Source organism: Pristiophorus japonicus, chromosome 10, assembly GCF_044704955.1.
Source record: "Pristiophorus japonicus isolate sPriJap1 chromosome 10, sPriJap1.hap1, whole genome shotgun sequence".
Taxonomy (NCBI): Eukaryota; Metazoa; Chordata; class Chondrichthyes; family Pristiophoridae; genus Pristiophorus; species Pristiophorus japonicus.
In genome coordinates, this window is record NC_091986.1 from 34,699,414 (window position 1) to 34,712,354 (window position 12,941).

Below are 12,941 nucleotides of genomic sequence, written 5' to 3' on the forward strand. Positions count from 1 at the left end.
TGCGTTTGTGATTATGCAAATAAATGTTAGTGGAAACGTGAACTATAACCCAACCAATGCAATTTCAAGCGAAATTTGCCATCAATTCACGATTGTGCCCAAAGCGGAAACTCTATCCCACATGGTTCGTTTAAGATGTACCACAATTTAGTTGTGTCGGAAGCCACCACAGACCTTAAAGGGTGAAAAAAGTAACTGCTGAGATGCAGTGGCATTGACTGTTTTGTGACAGATGTGTGGGACTCTTAATTGAGAAGAAGCCAGAACGAGAGAGAGAAAAAAACTTGTTCCAACATAATCAGAAAGAAAAGGCATGCAAGTCGAGCTCTCTGAAAACAAATAGAATCTTCCAGGTCAAGAATGTCGGGGAGGATTGTTAAAGGCATCTTAATCTAAGCCACAAGTATTCCATAAAGCAAATGGAAGCTCAGAAGAGGCTTTGAGGGACTTTATGGATGGATCACAAAGTAAGAACAATCTCACTGGAGCTCAGTACAAGGCTTTTCAACCAAGTGGGGATCAAAAGGGTTGAAGTTAGAGATAAAGTTAGAACTGAGGAAAATCAATAGAATTATATAAGTGATTCATACCATATAAATAAAAGTTGCTACTGCATGACATTAAACAGGGCCACAGTGGTTTCCTGGGCTAGCTTTGATTGCCTTAAAGGGTTGGAGAAGAATTTGCAAGTTTTTTTTCCCCAACTTGGCCTGGGCTTTCAATCTGATTTTTGACCTCTCCCAGGAGATCACCTTGGTTTCGGGTGGGGAGTGTATAATGAGATGCACAAGGTATTGCAGTTGTGCGGGACAGCTTCGGTAGACCAGAGAGTCTTTACCTGTCCATCGCTGTTTGTATGTACGTAATGGCACCCATTCTAAGATGAGCAATGTGTCTGTATCATATGAATGTAAAGTGAGTTGACGACAGCCTCCACTGTTCCACAGAAAAAAAAAAGGATGTAAATGAATAGCTATCTTTAAAAGAATCAAACTGGCTTTCAGTATCAGGAAGATACATCATACATTTTCTCCTCAAAAAGTGAGAGATATTGGTCCGTAAATTGCGGCCTCCGGATGCGTACAATGCGTGAAGCCCATGCACCTAAACCCGGCACTTGCGATCTGTCAAAATTTCTTTTGACAAATCCAACACATACGATAGTAAAGAGTCTCTGTGGGCAGAGAGTTAGGCTATTTGCCCAAATCCTGCCCAGTGATCATCCTTAAAACTCTTCTGACTGGTAAAACCAGGCGTAAGGCCTATTTTTACCAGTATAAGAATTTTAAAAGATAGAAAAATTAAATGTTATCACTAATTTTTATATTAAAAACCCTTTCCATTAAGGTAAGTTTATTTTTAACCCTATTAAAAATATTCAAAAAATATTTTTTTTTCCAAAACGTTTAATTTCAATTACTTTTAAATATGTGAGGTGTTTGTTTTTAAATCTATGTATTGTATTTCTGTATTTTTGGGGGTATTGTCATTGATAGTAATGGGACTCGTACAAACGGAACTCACCATTAATATCGAAGAGAATATTCCGTAGCCGAAATTCAGGGTCTCAGGGAAACCCGTTACTGCCCGTTTGTGATGGCACTCGTCAAACTCAAATGACCTCCGCTTTGGGGTCGACTGGCCGACGCGATTGAAATTCAGGTCGTGGATTTTTTGGCCTGGACCTGATTATGGTGACCGCCGAAAGTGAGTCATCAGTTAGTGCACCGCCGGTTTTAATAAAGAAAAATACTTGCCTCCCTAAATTCAGTTTAATTCATCGATTCCCCGCCGTGCGGTGCCCCCGACAGGTTTTTCTGTTGGTGCACCCTCTGAAGAATGAGTGCGGCCCAGCAGCGCAGCAGCCATTAAAGGGGAGGGTCCACTGCCGCGGCCGCCATATAAAAATTTTTGCCGGCCAACTTCCCGATCAGCCGGCAAAATAGTGCCCCCGGGTTCGGCCAGGCCGCCAATGGGCAGCCTCGCACTCCCCTTGGGTGCCAGGTCGCTGGCCCGGCCGAAACCCTTCCTGGTGGCCCAGTGGCCCCAGATCTAAAATGATACAATCCCTCCTCTTTAACGGAGGGGAAAGAGCATGGTAACGCACACATGCTGTGACATCACCACTACTCCACCGCTGATTGACAGCGGCAGAGTCTCTGTCCGACCTATATTCAGCCACTCAGCCTGGCTTTCAGTCTATGGCCCACCCCCACTTTTGACTCATTTCCTCTGGAGCTTTGAAAAAATATCAAAGTTCTGAAAATGGCTTTCCCAACCACATCAAGGATCCCAGTGGTAAGTGCCACTGAAAAAATCATGTTGGCGCACCCGATTTCGGTCCCTCCATGTTCATTGGTGGTCAGGCCCACGTGATCCCAGTGATGCACCTATGCTGATGGGATGCGTTGGCCTCTGCACTGGGCTGTGCATCTAGGCCTTGGAGCCGAAGTGTTTGTTCCTCCGGGACCACCAGGTACTTTCATAAACATTTTTGCGGTCGGAGGCATCCGCCCGCAGGAAGGCTCCAACAGCAATTTCTGGGCCATTAATGCCATTGTGTGAAATTCCTTTTACTTTTGACACCATTGAACCCCAATCAGATATAGTCCAACCCGTTGCCGACTGAAGCTCCCTTTACGATACCCCAACAATGTGTCCTCACCTCATCCTGAGAAGAGCACATATTATTGCACAAGTGTGACATCTCCCATACCATCTCATTCATGGTCCCTTCGACAGGAGCAGTCTTATTTCAAACATTAAAATTTTGATTATGCCTTCTCCATGAGAAATGGTAGATATACCAATAGATTGTAAATTTAAAATGAAATTCTTAGCTCCTTTCTTAAGGGACATTCTTGTATGTATGTCGGAGAAGAAAAATGAGTTATAGTACAGGTAATACACAAATACTGCCTCGGGATATTTTTTTTTATTTCAGATTTATAGCATGTGCAGTATTTGGCTTTTATATTTCTGGCGAGCTATCTAACCAGTGTTAGTGGTGGGGGGGGTGCGGGGGGCATGGGGTGCAGGGTGGGGTCATTACAGGTTAATTCCTTCAGAAATTCTCTCCTGGCTTTCAAATGTTGGTTGCATATGAATGTTACTGATGTTTAATGGTCACTAAGCGTTGTTTGTACGATCAAACTATTTGAAATGCAAGTCAGGTATTACAAGATAAAGATATCCATCCAAGTGCTGTAAGGTGGCAGTTCACGAACTATCTGTCTGAAGACTAAAAGTGATTAATAGCATGTTTACATGCCTTAGAACCATAGAATCATAGAATGGTTACAGCACGGAAGAAAGCCATTCGGTCCGTCGAGCCTGTGTCAACTCTCAGCCAGTCCCACTCCCCTGCCCTTTCCCTGTAGCCCTGCAATTTTTTTCCCTTCAGAAACTTATCCAATTCCCTTTTGAAAGATCAAATTGAGCCTGCCTCCACCACCCTTTCAGGCAGTGCATTCCAGGTCTTATCCACTCGCTGAGTAAAAAAGATTTTTCTTACGTCGCTTTTGGTTCTTTTGCCAATCGCCTTAAATCTGTGACCTCTGGTTCTTGACACTTCTGCCAATGGGAACAGTTTCTCTCTATCTACTCTGTCCAGACCCTCATGATTTTGACACCTCTATCAAATCTCCTCTCAATCATCTCCACTCCAAGGAGAATAACCCCAGGTTCTCCAGTCTATCAATATAACTCAAGTCTCTCATTCCTGGAATCATTATCGTAAATTTTCTGCACACTCTCTAAGGCCTTCACATCCTTCCTAACGTGTGGTGCCCAGAAAGGGGCCAAACCAATGTTTTATATGGGTTTATCATAATTTCCACACTTTTGCACTCTATACCTCTATTTATGAAGCCAGGATCCCGTAGGCCTTTTTAACTGCTTTCACAGCCTGCCCTGCCACCTTCAACGATATGTGCACACTTACCCCTGGTCTCTCTCTTTGTGCACCCCCTTTAGGACTGCACCAGTCAGTTTATATGTCCTCTCCTCATTTGTTCTACCAAAATGCATGACTTGTGTGAAAGTATTCCTTTGAAATGGAATGGAAGTCCTACGTGGAGAAATAGTAATGCTGCTGGCATTTCCTATTCTGAGCTTCAGAGTTATCTTGTGTCAGCCATTTATTTGCTATGTTGCCTCTGTGAGATAGTATAGGTTCGACCTCCCGAATCCGGCAACCTCGGGACTGAGGGCCGAGTCGGTTTTCGGGTTTTTCCGGACTTCGGAACGTGTTTCTGACGTTCCGGAGTCCGGAAACGCCCAAGCCCAGGTTTGGGTATTTCCGGATTTTGGAACATCAGAAGAGCATCCCGAGTCCGCAAATGCCTGGGCCCAGGTTGCGATATTTCCGTTTTTTGGACGTCATCTTGTAATTCTTCTCCTCACAGGCCTTGTTGTCCTCGCTTCTTCGCAACGCATGGTAAGCCTCCCGCTCTTGTTTTTACGAAGCAGTAACTGTACTTAATGTGAGCTTCCCAGCCTGTATCTTTCACTACCATGTTCAAATTTGAAAAGGAATGTACAGTACTCAAAGCATGAAATATAATAAAGGTTTTTAGGTTTTTATTTGTAAAACAGTTGTTATGAAATACGGTATAAAACAGTAAATGAAGGCTTTTATTTGTTAAACAGAGTGAAAATAAACAGGTACAGTTACAATTGGCTGGAGGTTGTGCTTGGGGTAGAGGGCTCAGCTATGATGTCTGGGGCTGATGATGGGCCAGCAATAGGATTATCAGATGTGGAAATGACTGGTGTAGTTGCTCCCTGAAGGTCGTGGGCCTTCTGTTGCGACATCTTTTGAAAGATATTTAATATTGTTGATTGTTTAAATAATTTGAGCTTTTCTTTCACTAATCTTTCTCGAATTCTGTAGACCTGCCGTATTTCTTCTTCACTTATAAAGCTTTGTTGCTCTAAGGCATAAATTAATTCTTGACAAAGATTGATTGCTTTGTCAATCGACACTTTTTCGACTTGATCACAGGCATCACCCTCATCATCCTCACTGCTTTCATTCTTTTTTTCTGGGTGCAAAACCCTCTGCATGATTTCTTCATCTGTCACTGCATGCACAATGGGAACATCGTTATCTATGTCCATGACTTCTGCGACATCGTCCTCATTCAATTTCTGCGCAGCTTTGCAAGTCAGCCCTCTTGCATAATCTAAAAGTTGAGCAATCATTGCTTTCTCCTTGGACACATGAAAGCCTTGAAAGTCCTGAGGAGCATCATCAGCATCGTCATCAGAAAACATAGTTGATGGCCAGATGTTATGCCAAGCATTGACCAAGGTGTCTGCAGTTACCAAGTTCCATGCATCTGCAGCTGCCCATATGGTGTCCTTGATAGAGAAAGTTTTTGAGAATGCTTTTATTCCCATGCCTGTGTTCACAGCATTAAGTAAACATTTCACATATACATTTTTGTGGAGACACTTCATCGATCTAAAAATTCCTTGGTCCATTGGCTGTATCAGTGATGTAACATTTGGAGGTAAGTAAATTCCATGGACATTATCCTTTACCAGAAGCTCAGCATCGGGATGTGCTGAGCAATTGTCTAGCAGCAAGTATATTTTGCAGTTTTCCTCAAGGCCAGATTCCGTGCAATGAGCACGCACCTGAGGGACAAAATTCTTCTCAAATCAGTTCAGGAAGATTACATTGGTTACCCATGCTTTCTTATTAGCATAATAATGCACTGGCAATACTCTCAAACCCATGAAACATCTTGGACGCTGGTTTCTCCCAATGACCATAAGCTTACACTTATATATCTCAGCCGCATTTGCAGCAGCAAGCACAGTCAACCTATCCTTGGCGTCTTTTACACCTGCTGGCTGCGTTTCTTCGGCTGCTGTTAATGTCTTTCGCGATATGTAGCGCCAAAACAGCATTGTATATTTGCTCAGGTGAAATGTTATCAGCAATTATTTTGATGGACTCATCAATATAATTTTCAGCTGCCTCATGATTTGCTGAGGCGTTCTCACCACATAGTTGCCTGATGCCATGACACCTTTTTTAATTTGACTTGCCAACCAGAAGAGTACTCGCATGGAGTTTCAATCCCCAGTTGTGCATGGAATATTTTAGCTTGTTGCACCACCATTGGGCCAGACAAAGGAACCTTTTCACTTCGCCTCTGTCACCACCATTCCATCACTGCTCGATCCAAATCATCACATTTCGGCTTGTGCATTCTTTTTCTCTTATTCATTTCCTTACGAACATCACTTTCCGCATAAAACTTCATGAGCTGTTTTTCTGTTTTCTGATATCATAGATGGCGGAGAGTCCAACACCATACTCCTCACTCAATCTTCTCACTGAAGCACCTCTATCTAATCTCTGAAGTAACTCAACTTTCTTGGCAATTGAAAGTGAACTATGCTTCCTCTTTCCTTTATCTGAACCCATTGGGGTACAGGGACCTGTATCTGTTGGCCATTTTGACACGTTTGCAATGACAACACAAATTCACAATCTTTACCTGTGCAGATCTTTAAATCGGAAAAACACCACAGCAATGGAGTCAGGTTGGGTGGGGTCTGATCATGGGGTGTAGGTGGGTCAGCTGGATTAGCCCTATAATGTTTAATGCCACAATTTTTTTTTAAATGCTGAATATAAAAGTGCATGTACAGTACAGGTGCAGGTAGTATTTTTTTATTACAGGTACATGTACAGGTGTGCAAACTTAAAATCACGGTGAGGTCGGGTCAGCTCCACTCGGAGTCATGGGGCATGGCGATCCGATCGCACGGTTGCTGCTTTGGGGAGCTGCAGTGTGCTGTGCAGTTGGTTCTGGCCGGGGACTTGCGTGCGGGAGGGAACTTGCGCACGGGAGTGAACTTGCGCGTGCGCGGGAGGGGACTTGCGCGCGGGAGCTTGGTTGATTCTGGCCGAAGGGCCTGTGTGCTGTCCAGAGCTGATTCTGGTCGAAGGGTCTATGTGCTGTGCAGAGTTGATTCTGGCCGAAGGGTCTGTGTGCTGTGCAGAGTTGATTCTGGCCGAAGAGTCTGTGTGCTGTGCAGAGTTGATTCTGGTCGAAGGGTCTGTGTGCTGTGCAGAGTTGATTCTGGCCGAAGGACCTGTGTGCTGTGCAGAGTTGATTCTGGCCAAAGGGTCTGTGTGCTGTGCAGAGTTGATTCTGGTCGGAGGGTCTGTGTGCTGTGCAGAGTTGATTCTGGCCAAAGGGTCTGTGTGCTGTGCAGAGTTGATTCTGGTCGAAGGGTCTGTGTGCTGTGCAGAGTTGATTCTGGCCGAAGGGTCTATGTGCTGTGCAGAGTTGATTCTGGCCGAAGGCTCTGTGTGCTGTGCAGAGTTGATTCTGGCCGAAGGGTCTATGTGCTGTGCAGAGTTGATTCTGGCCGAAGGGTCTATGTGCTGTGCAGAGTTGATTCTGGTCGAAGGGCCTGTATGCTGTGCAGAGTTGATTCTGGCCGAAGGGCCTGTGTGCTGTCCAGAGTTGCTGCGGACCCAGGAGCAGCGGTCCGGTGACTGAAGACTTGGCCTGGAACAGATAGGATTGGCGTTTTTATTCTTGCAATGTTATTACCTGTACAGTAGTTGGATTTCATTTTTTGACTTTTCCCAAGGCCCAGCTGATGTCAGCAACGGTTTGACAGGGTGTCCGGATTCCAGAGCATTTTACGGATTCCGGACGACCCTACCACCAATCTATCCGGAGTCTGGATTCCGGAACATTCTGGATTCCGGAACTCCAGATTTTGGAGGTCAAACCTGTACTCCAATGGAGCAATGAGGTGGCCATGTTATGGTCAACCAAGATTTTTGGAAAGAACTCAATATTTTGGACACATTTAAGATAATTCAAAGCACTGTGCGGTTTAAGCTTGTAATATGGCTTCTATTGCCATTAGTACAACATGCATATTCATCGATGTTTCTGATCATAGAAGACATGGTTCTGCCGAAGGAAAGCAATATTTTGCTCAGAATAGAGAGAGAGTTGGTAGAAAGTCTACGAGTGAGATAGCGAGTCTCAGGAACTCTGTACTGTGAACATTGGTCCACTTAAGAACAAGTGTGCGTGTGTGCATGTGTAAAAGTGGAAAGACGGGGAATTTTCAAGCTTAGGAAGGGGTGAGGCCATGAGGGATTTAAACACGAGAAAGAGAATTTTTTTTTCTCAATTGAAAGCATTCGTAGACTGGAGCTCAGCAAAAACAGGAGTGACAGGTGTGTTGAAATTAGTGCTGGATAGGATACGGGCAGAAGCATTTTGAATGATTAGAAGTTTACGCAGGGTGTAGAGTAGGAGGCAAGCCAGGAGAGCATTGAAACAGTCAAGTTTGCAAGTGACAAAGCATGAATGAGCCTTTCAGCAGCAGATGGGCTGAGGAGGGGTGCAGGCATGTTATGTTAGGGGTGGAAGTAAACATTCTTTGTAATGGAGAGGAAATGGGGTTGGAAGCTCAGCTTGAGATTCAGCTTGAGGCAATGGCTGGATGGGGGATCGAAGCTAATGGTACAGAATTTGTGGCAGGGGCTGAAGACGATGGTTTTGGTCTTCCTAATGCTTAATTGGAAAATTTACAACTCATCCAAGACTGGATGTTGGACAAGTAATCTGATAACACAAAGCCAATGGAGTGTTTAACAGAGGTAGTGTAGAGATACAGTTGTTTGTCGTCAGTATGTATATCGAAGTTGATTCCATGTTTTTTTTCAAAAGACGAATGCAAAAGGAAGAGTGATTGGAAGGAGGTAGGTAGATGTGGGTGATAAGGGATAAAGCAATGGTCGCAGATGGCCTTGTCTGTTCTTGAGACCAGGGAAGTACAGAAGCTACACGAGATGGCTTGATTAAAGGAGTGACCATGAGAATCTGTAGGAGAGGTTATATCGAGAGAGGGGTTTAGGGAGAACAGGAGACCCATGCAATCAGAGGACAGATAGCAAGGGGAGCGAAGATGGAAATTGAAATCTTGGAGGGTGAGGAGTCGCTCAGTTTAGAGACTGAGGGAGAAAAGAAGGGAAGCTCTCAGTAGAGATCGAGAGGGTGGTAGCAAATGAGGAATTTAATTGAGAGTTGAGAGAGATGGAACAGGGTGAGGTGTTCTCAGGAGTAGAGAGCAAGAGTGAGAGAGCAAGATTGGATGAGAGCCACACTGCCACCACGGCTATTTGAATGGGGCAGGTGGTGGAAAGTATAGTCAGTTTGTACAGTCATCAGTACTTAAACAATAGTATTCAGAAGATTAACAGAAATAGAGCAAAAGAAAGAAAAGAATGTTAAACCGAGTCATAATTCTTCATAACTGATGTCTGATGGTGCAAGAAGGACTATATTCCATCTTTAAAGCACTCTTATATAATCCAATGGATTCACATAGGATTCCATAGGATTACACAGGATATACAAAGCAGAAACAGGCAATTCAGCCCAACCAGTCCATGCCGGCGTATATGCTCCACTTGAATCTTTCCTCATCCAACTCTATCAGCATAACCCTATATACCCTTCTCCCTCATATGCGTGTCTCGTCTCCCCGTAATGCATCTATATTATTCGCTTCAACATGTGGTAGCGAATTCCACATTCTCACCACTCTTTGGGCAAAAAAGTTTCTTCTGAATTCCCTATTGGATTTCTTGGTGGCTATTTTATATTGATGGCCTCCAGTTATGCTTTTCCCCATGTGGAAACATTCTCTCTGTATCCAATCTATCAAAATCTTTCATAATTTTAAGGACGCATTTATTTGTACTGTCAAAATGGCCGCATTGTCTCTGATTGGCTCTCCATTATTACATGATCTGATTGCTGATTGGTCCCTTTGGAGGATAAGCCACACCCAGAAGTGTCTCTGTAATCTGAAACTAGAACCGCCCAGTCCAAGTTCTGACTGACTTTGAAAAGTGTAATTCAATTTATTCTGACTTCAGAAGCGAGAGAGGATAGATCTTCACCAATCCAGCAAAAGCCTCCCAAGTTCCAGCCGAAGTCCATTACATAGAAACATAGAAACATAGAAAATAGGTGCAGGAGTAGGCCATTCGAGCCTGCACCGCCATTCAATGAGGTCATGGCTGAACATGCAACTTCAGTACCCCATTCCTGCTTTCTCGCCATACCCCTTGAACCCCGAGTAGTAAGGACGACATCTAACTCCTTTTTGAATATATTTAGTGAATTGGCCTCAACAACTTTCTGTGGTACAGAATTCCACAGGTTCATCACACTGGGTGAAGAAGTTTCTCCTCATCTCAGTCCGAAATGACTTACCCCTTATCCTTAGACTCTGACCCCTGGTTCTGGACTTCCCCAACATTGGGAACATTCTTGCTGCATCTAACCTGTCTAAACCCATCAGAATTTTAAACGTTTCTATGAGATCCCCTCTCATTCTTCTGAACTCCAGTGAATACAAGCCCAGTTGATCCAGTCTTTCTTGATAGGTCAGTCCCGCCATCCCGGGAATCAGTCTAGTGAACCTTTGCTGCACTCCCTCAATAGCAAGAATGTCCTTCCTCAAGTTAGGAGACCAAAACTGTACACAATACTCCAGGTGTGGCCTCACCAAGGCCCTGTACAACTGTAGTAACACCTCCCTGCCCCTGTACTCAAATCCCCTCGCTATGAAGGCCAACATGCCATTTGCTTTTTTAAACACCTGCTGTACCTGCATGCCAACCTTCAATGACTGATGTACCATGACACCCAGGTCTCGTTGCACCTCCCCTTTTCCTAATCTGTCACCATTTAGATAATAGTCTGTCTCTCTGTTTTTACCACCAAAGTGGATAACCTCACATTTATCCACATTATACTTCATCTGCCATGCATTTGGCCACTCACCTAACCTATCCAAGTCGCTCTGCAGCCTCATAGCATCCTCCTCGCAGCTCACACTGCCACCCAACTTAGTGTCATCCGCAAATTTGGAGATACTACATTTAATCCCCTCGTCTAAATCATTAATGTACAATGTAAACAGCTGGGGCCCTAGCACAGAACCTTGCGGTACCCCACTAGTCACTGCCTGCCATTCTGAAAAGTACTCATTTACTCCTACTCTTTGCTTCCTGTCTGACAACCAGTTCTCAATCTACTTCAGCACACTACCCCCAATCCCATGTGCTTTAACTTTGCACATTAATCTCTTGTGTGGGAGCCTTCTGAAAGTCCAAATACACCACATCAACTGGTTCTCCCTTGTCCACTCTACTGGGAGCATCCTCAAAAAATCCAGAAGATTTGTCAAGCATGATTTCTCTTTCACAAATCCATGCTGACTTGGACCTATCATGTCACCTCTTTCCAAATGCGCTGCTATGACATCCTTAATAATGGATTCCATCATTTTACCCACTGCTGATGTCAGGCTGACCGGTCTATAATTCCCTGTTTCCTCTCTCCCTCCTTTTTTAAAAAGTGGGGTTACATTGGCTACCCTCCACTCCATAGGAACTGATCCAGAGTCTATGGAATGTTGGAAAATGACTGTCAATGCATCCGCTATTTCCAAGGCCACCTCCTTAAGTACTCTGGGATGCAGTCCATCAGGCCCTGGGGATTTATCAGCCTTCAATTCCATCAATTTCCCCAACACAATTTCCTGACTAATAAGGATTTCCCTCAGTTCCTCCTTCTTACTAAGCCCTCTGACCCCTTTTATATCCGGAAGGTTGTTTGTGTCCTCCTTAGTGAATACCGAACCAAAGTACTTGTTTAATTGGTCTGCCATTTCTTTGTTCCCAGTTATGACTTCCCCTGATTCTGACTGCAGGGGACCTACGTTTGTCTTTACTAACCTTTTTCTCTTTACATATCTATAGAAGCTTTTGCAGACCATTTTAATGTTCCCTGCAAGCTTCCTCTCGTACTCTATTTTCACTGCCCTAATCAAACCCTTTGTCCTCCTCTGCTGAGTTCTAAATTTCTCCCAGTCCCCAGGTTCACTGCTATTTCTGGCCAATTTGTATGCCACTTTCTTGGCTTTAATACTATCCCTGATTTCCCTTGATAGCCACGGTTGAGCCACCTTCTCTTTTTTATTTTTACACCAGACAGGGATGTACAATTGTTGTAGTTCATCCATGCGGTCTCTAAATGTCTGCCATTGCCCATCCACTGTCAACCCCTTAAGTATCATTCGCCAATCTATCCTAGCCACTTCACGCCTCATACCTTCAAAGTTACCCTTCTTTAAGTTCTGGACTATGGTCTCTGAATTAACTGTTTCATTCTCCATCCTAATGTAGAATTCCACCATTTTATGGTCACTCTTACCCAAGATGCCTCGCACAACGAGATTGCTAATTAATCCTCTCTCATTACACAACACCAAGTCTAAGATGGCCTCCCCCCTAGTTGGTTCCTCGACATATTGGTCTAGAAAACCATCCCTTATGCACTCCAGAAAATCCTCCTCCACCATATTGCTTCCAGTTTGGTTAGCCCAATCTATATGCATATTAAAGTCACCCATGATAACTGCTGCACCTTTATTGCATGCACTCCTAATTTCCTGTTTGATGCCCTCCCCAACATCACTACTGCTGTTTGGAGGTCTGTACACAACTTCCACTAACGTTTTTTGCCCTTTGATGTTCTGCAGCTCTACCCATATAGATTCCACATCATCCAAGCTCATGTCCTTCCTTACTATTGCATTAATCTCCTCTTTAACCAGCAATGCTACCCCACCTCCTTTTCCTTTTATTCTATCCTTCCTGAATGTTGAATACCCATGGATGATGAGTTCCCAGCCCTGATCATCCTGGAGCCACATCTCTGTAATCCCAATCACATCATATCTGTTAACATCTATTTGCACAGTTAATTCATCCACCTTATTACAGATACTCCTTGCATTAAGATACAAAGCCTTCAGGCTTGTTTTTTTAACACCCTTTTTCCTTTTAGAATTATGATGTAGTGTGGCCC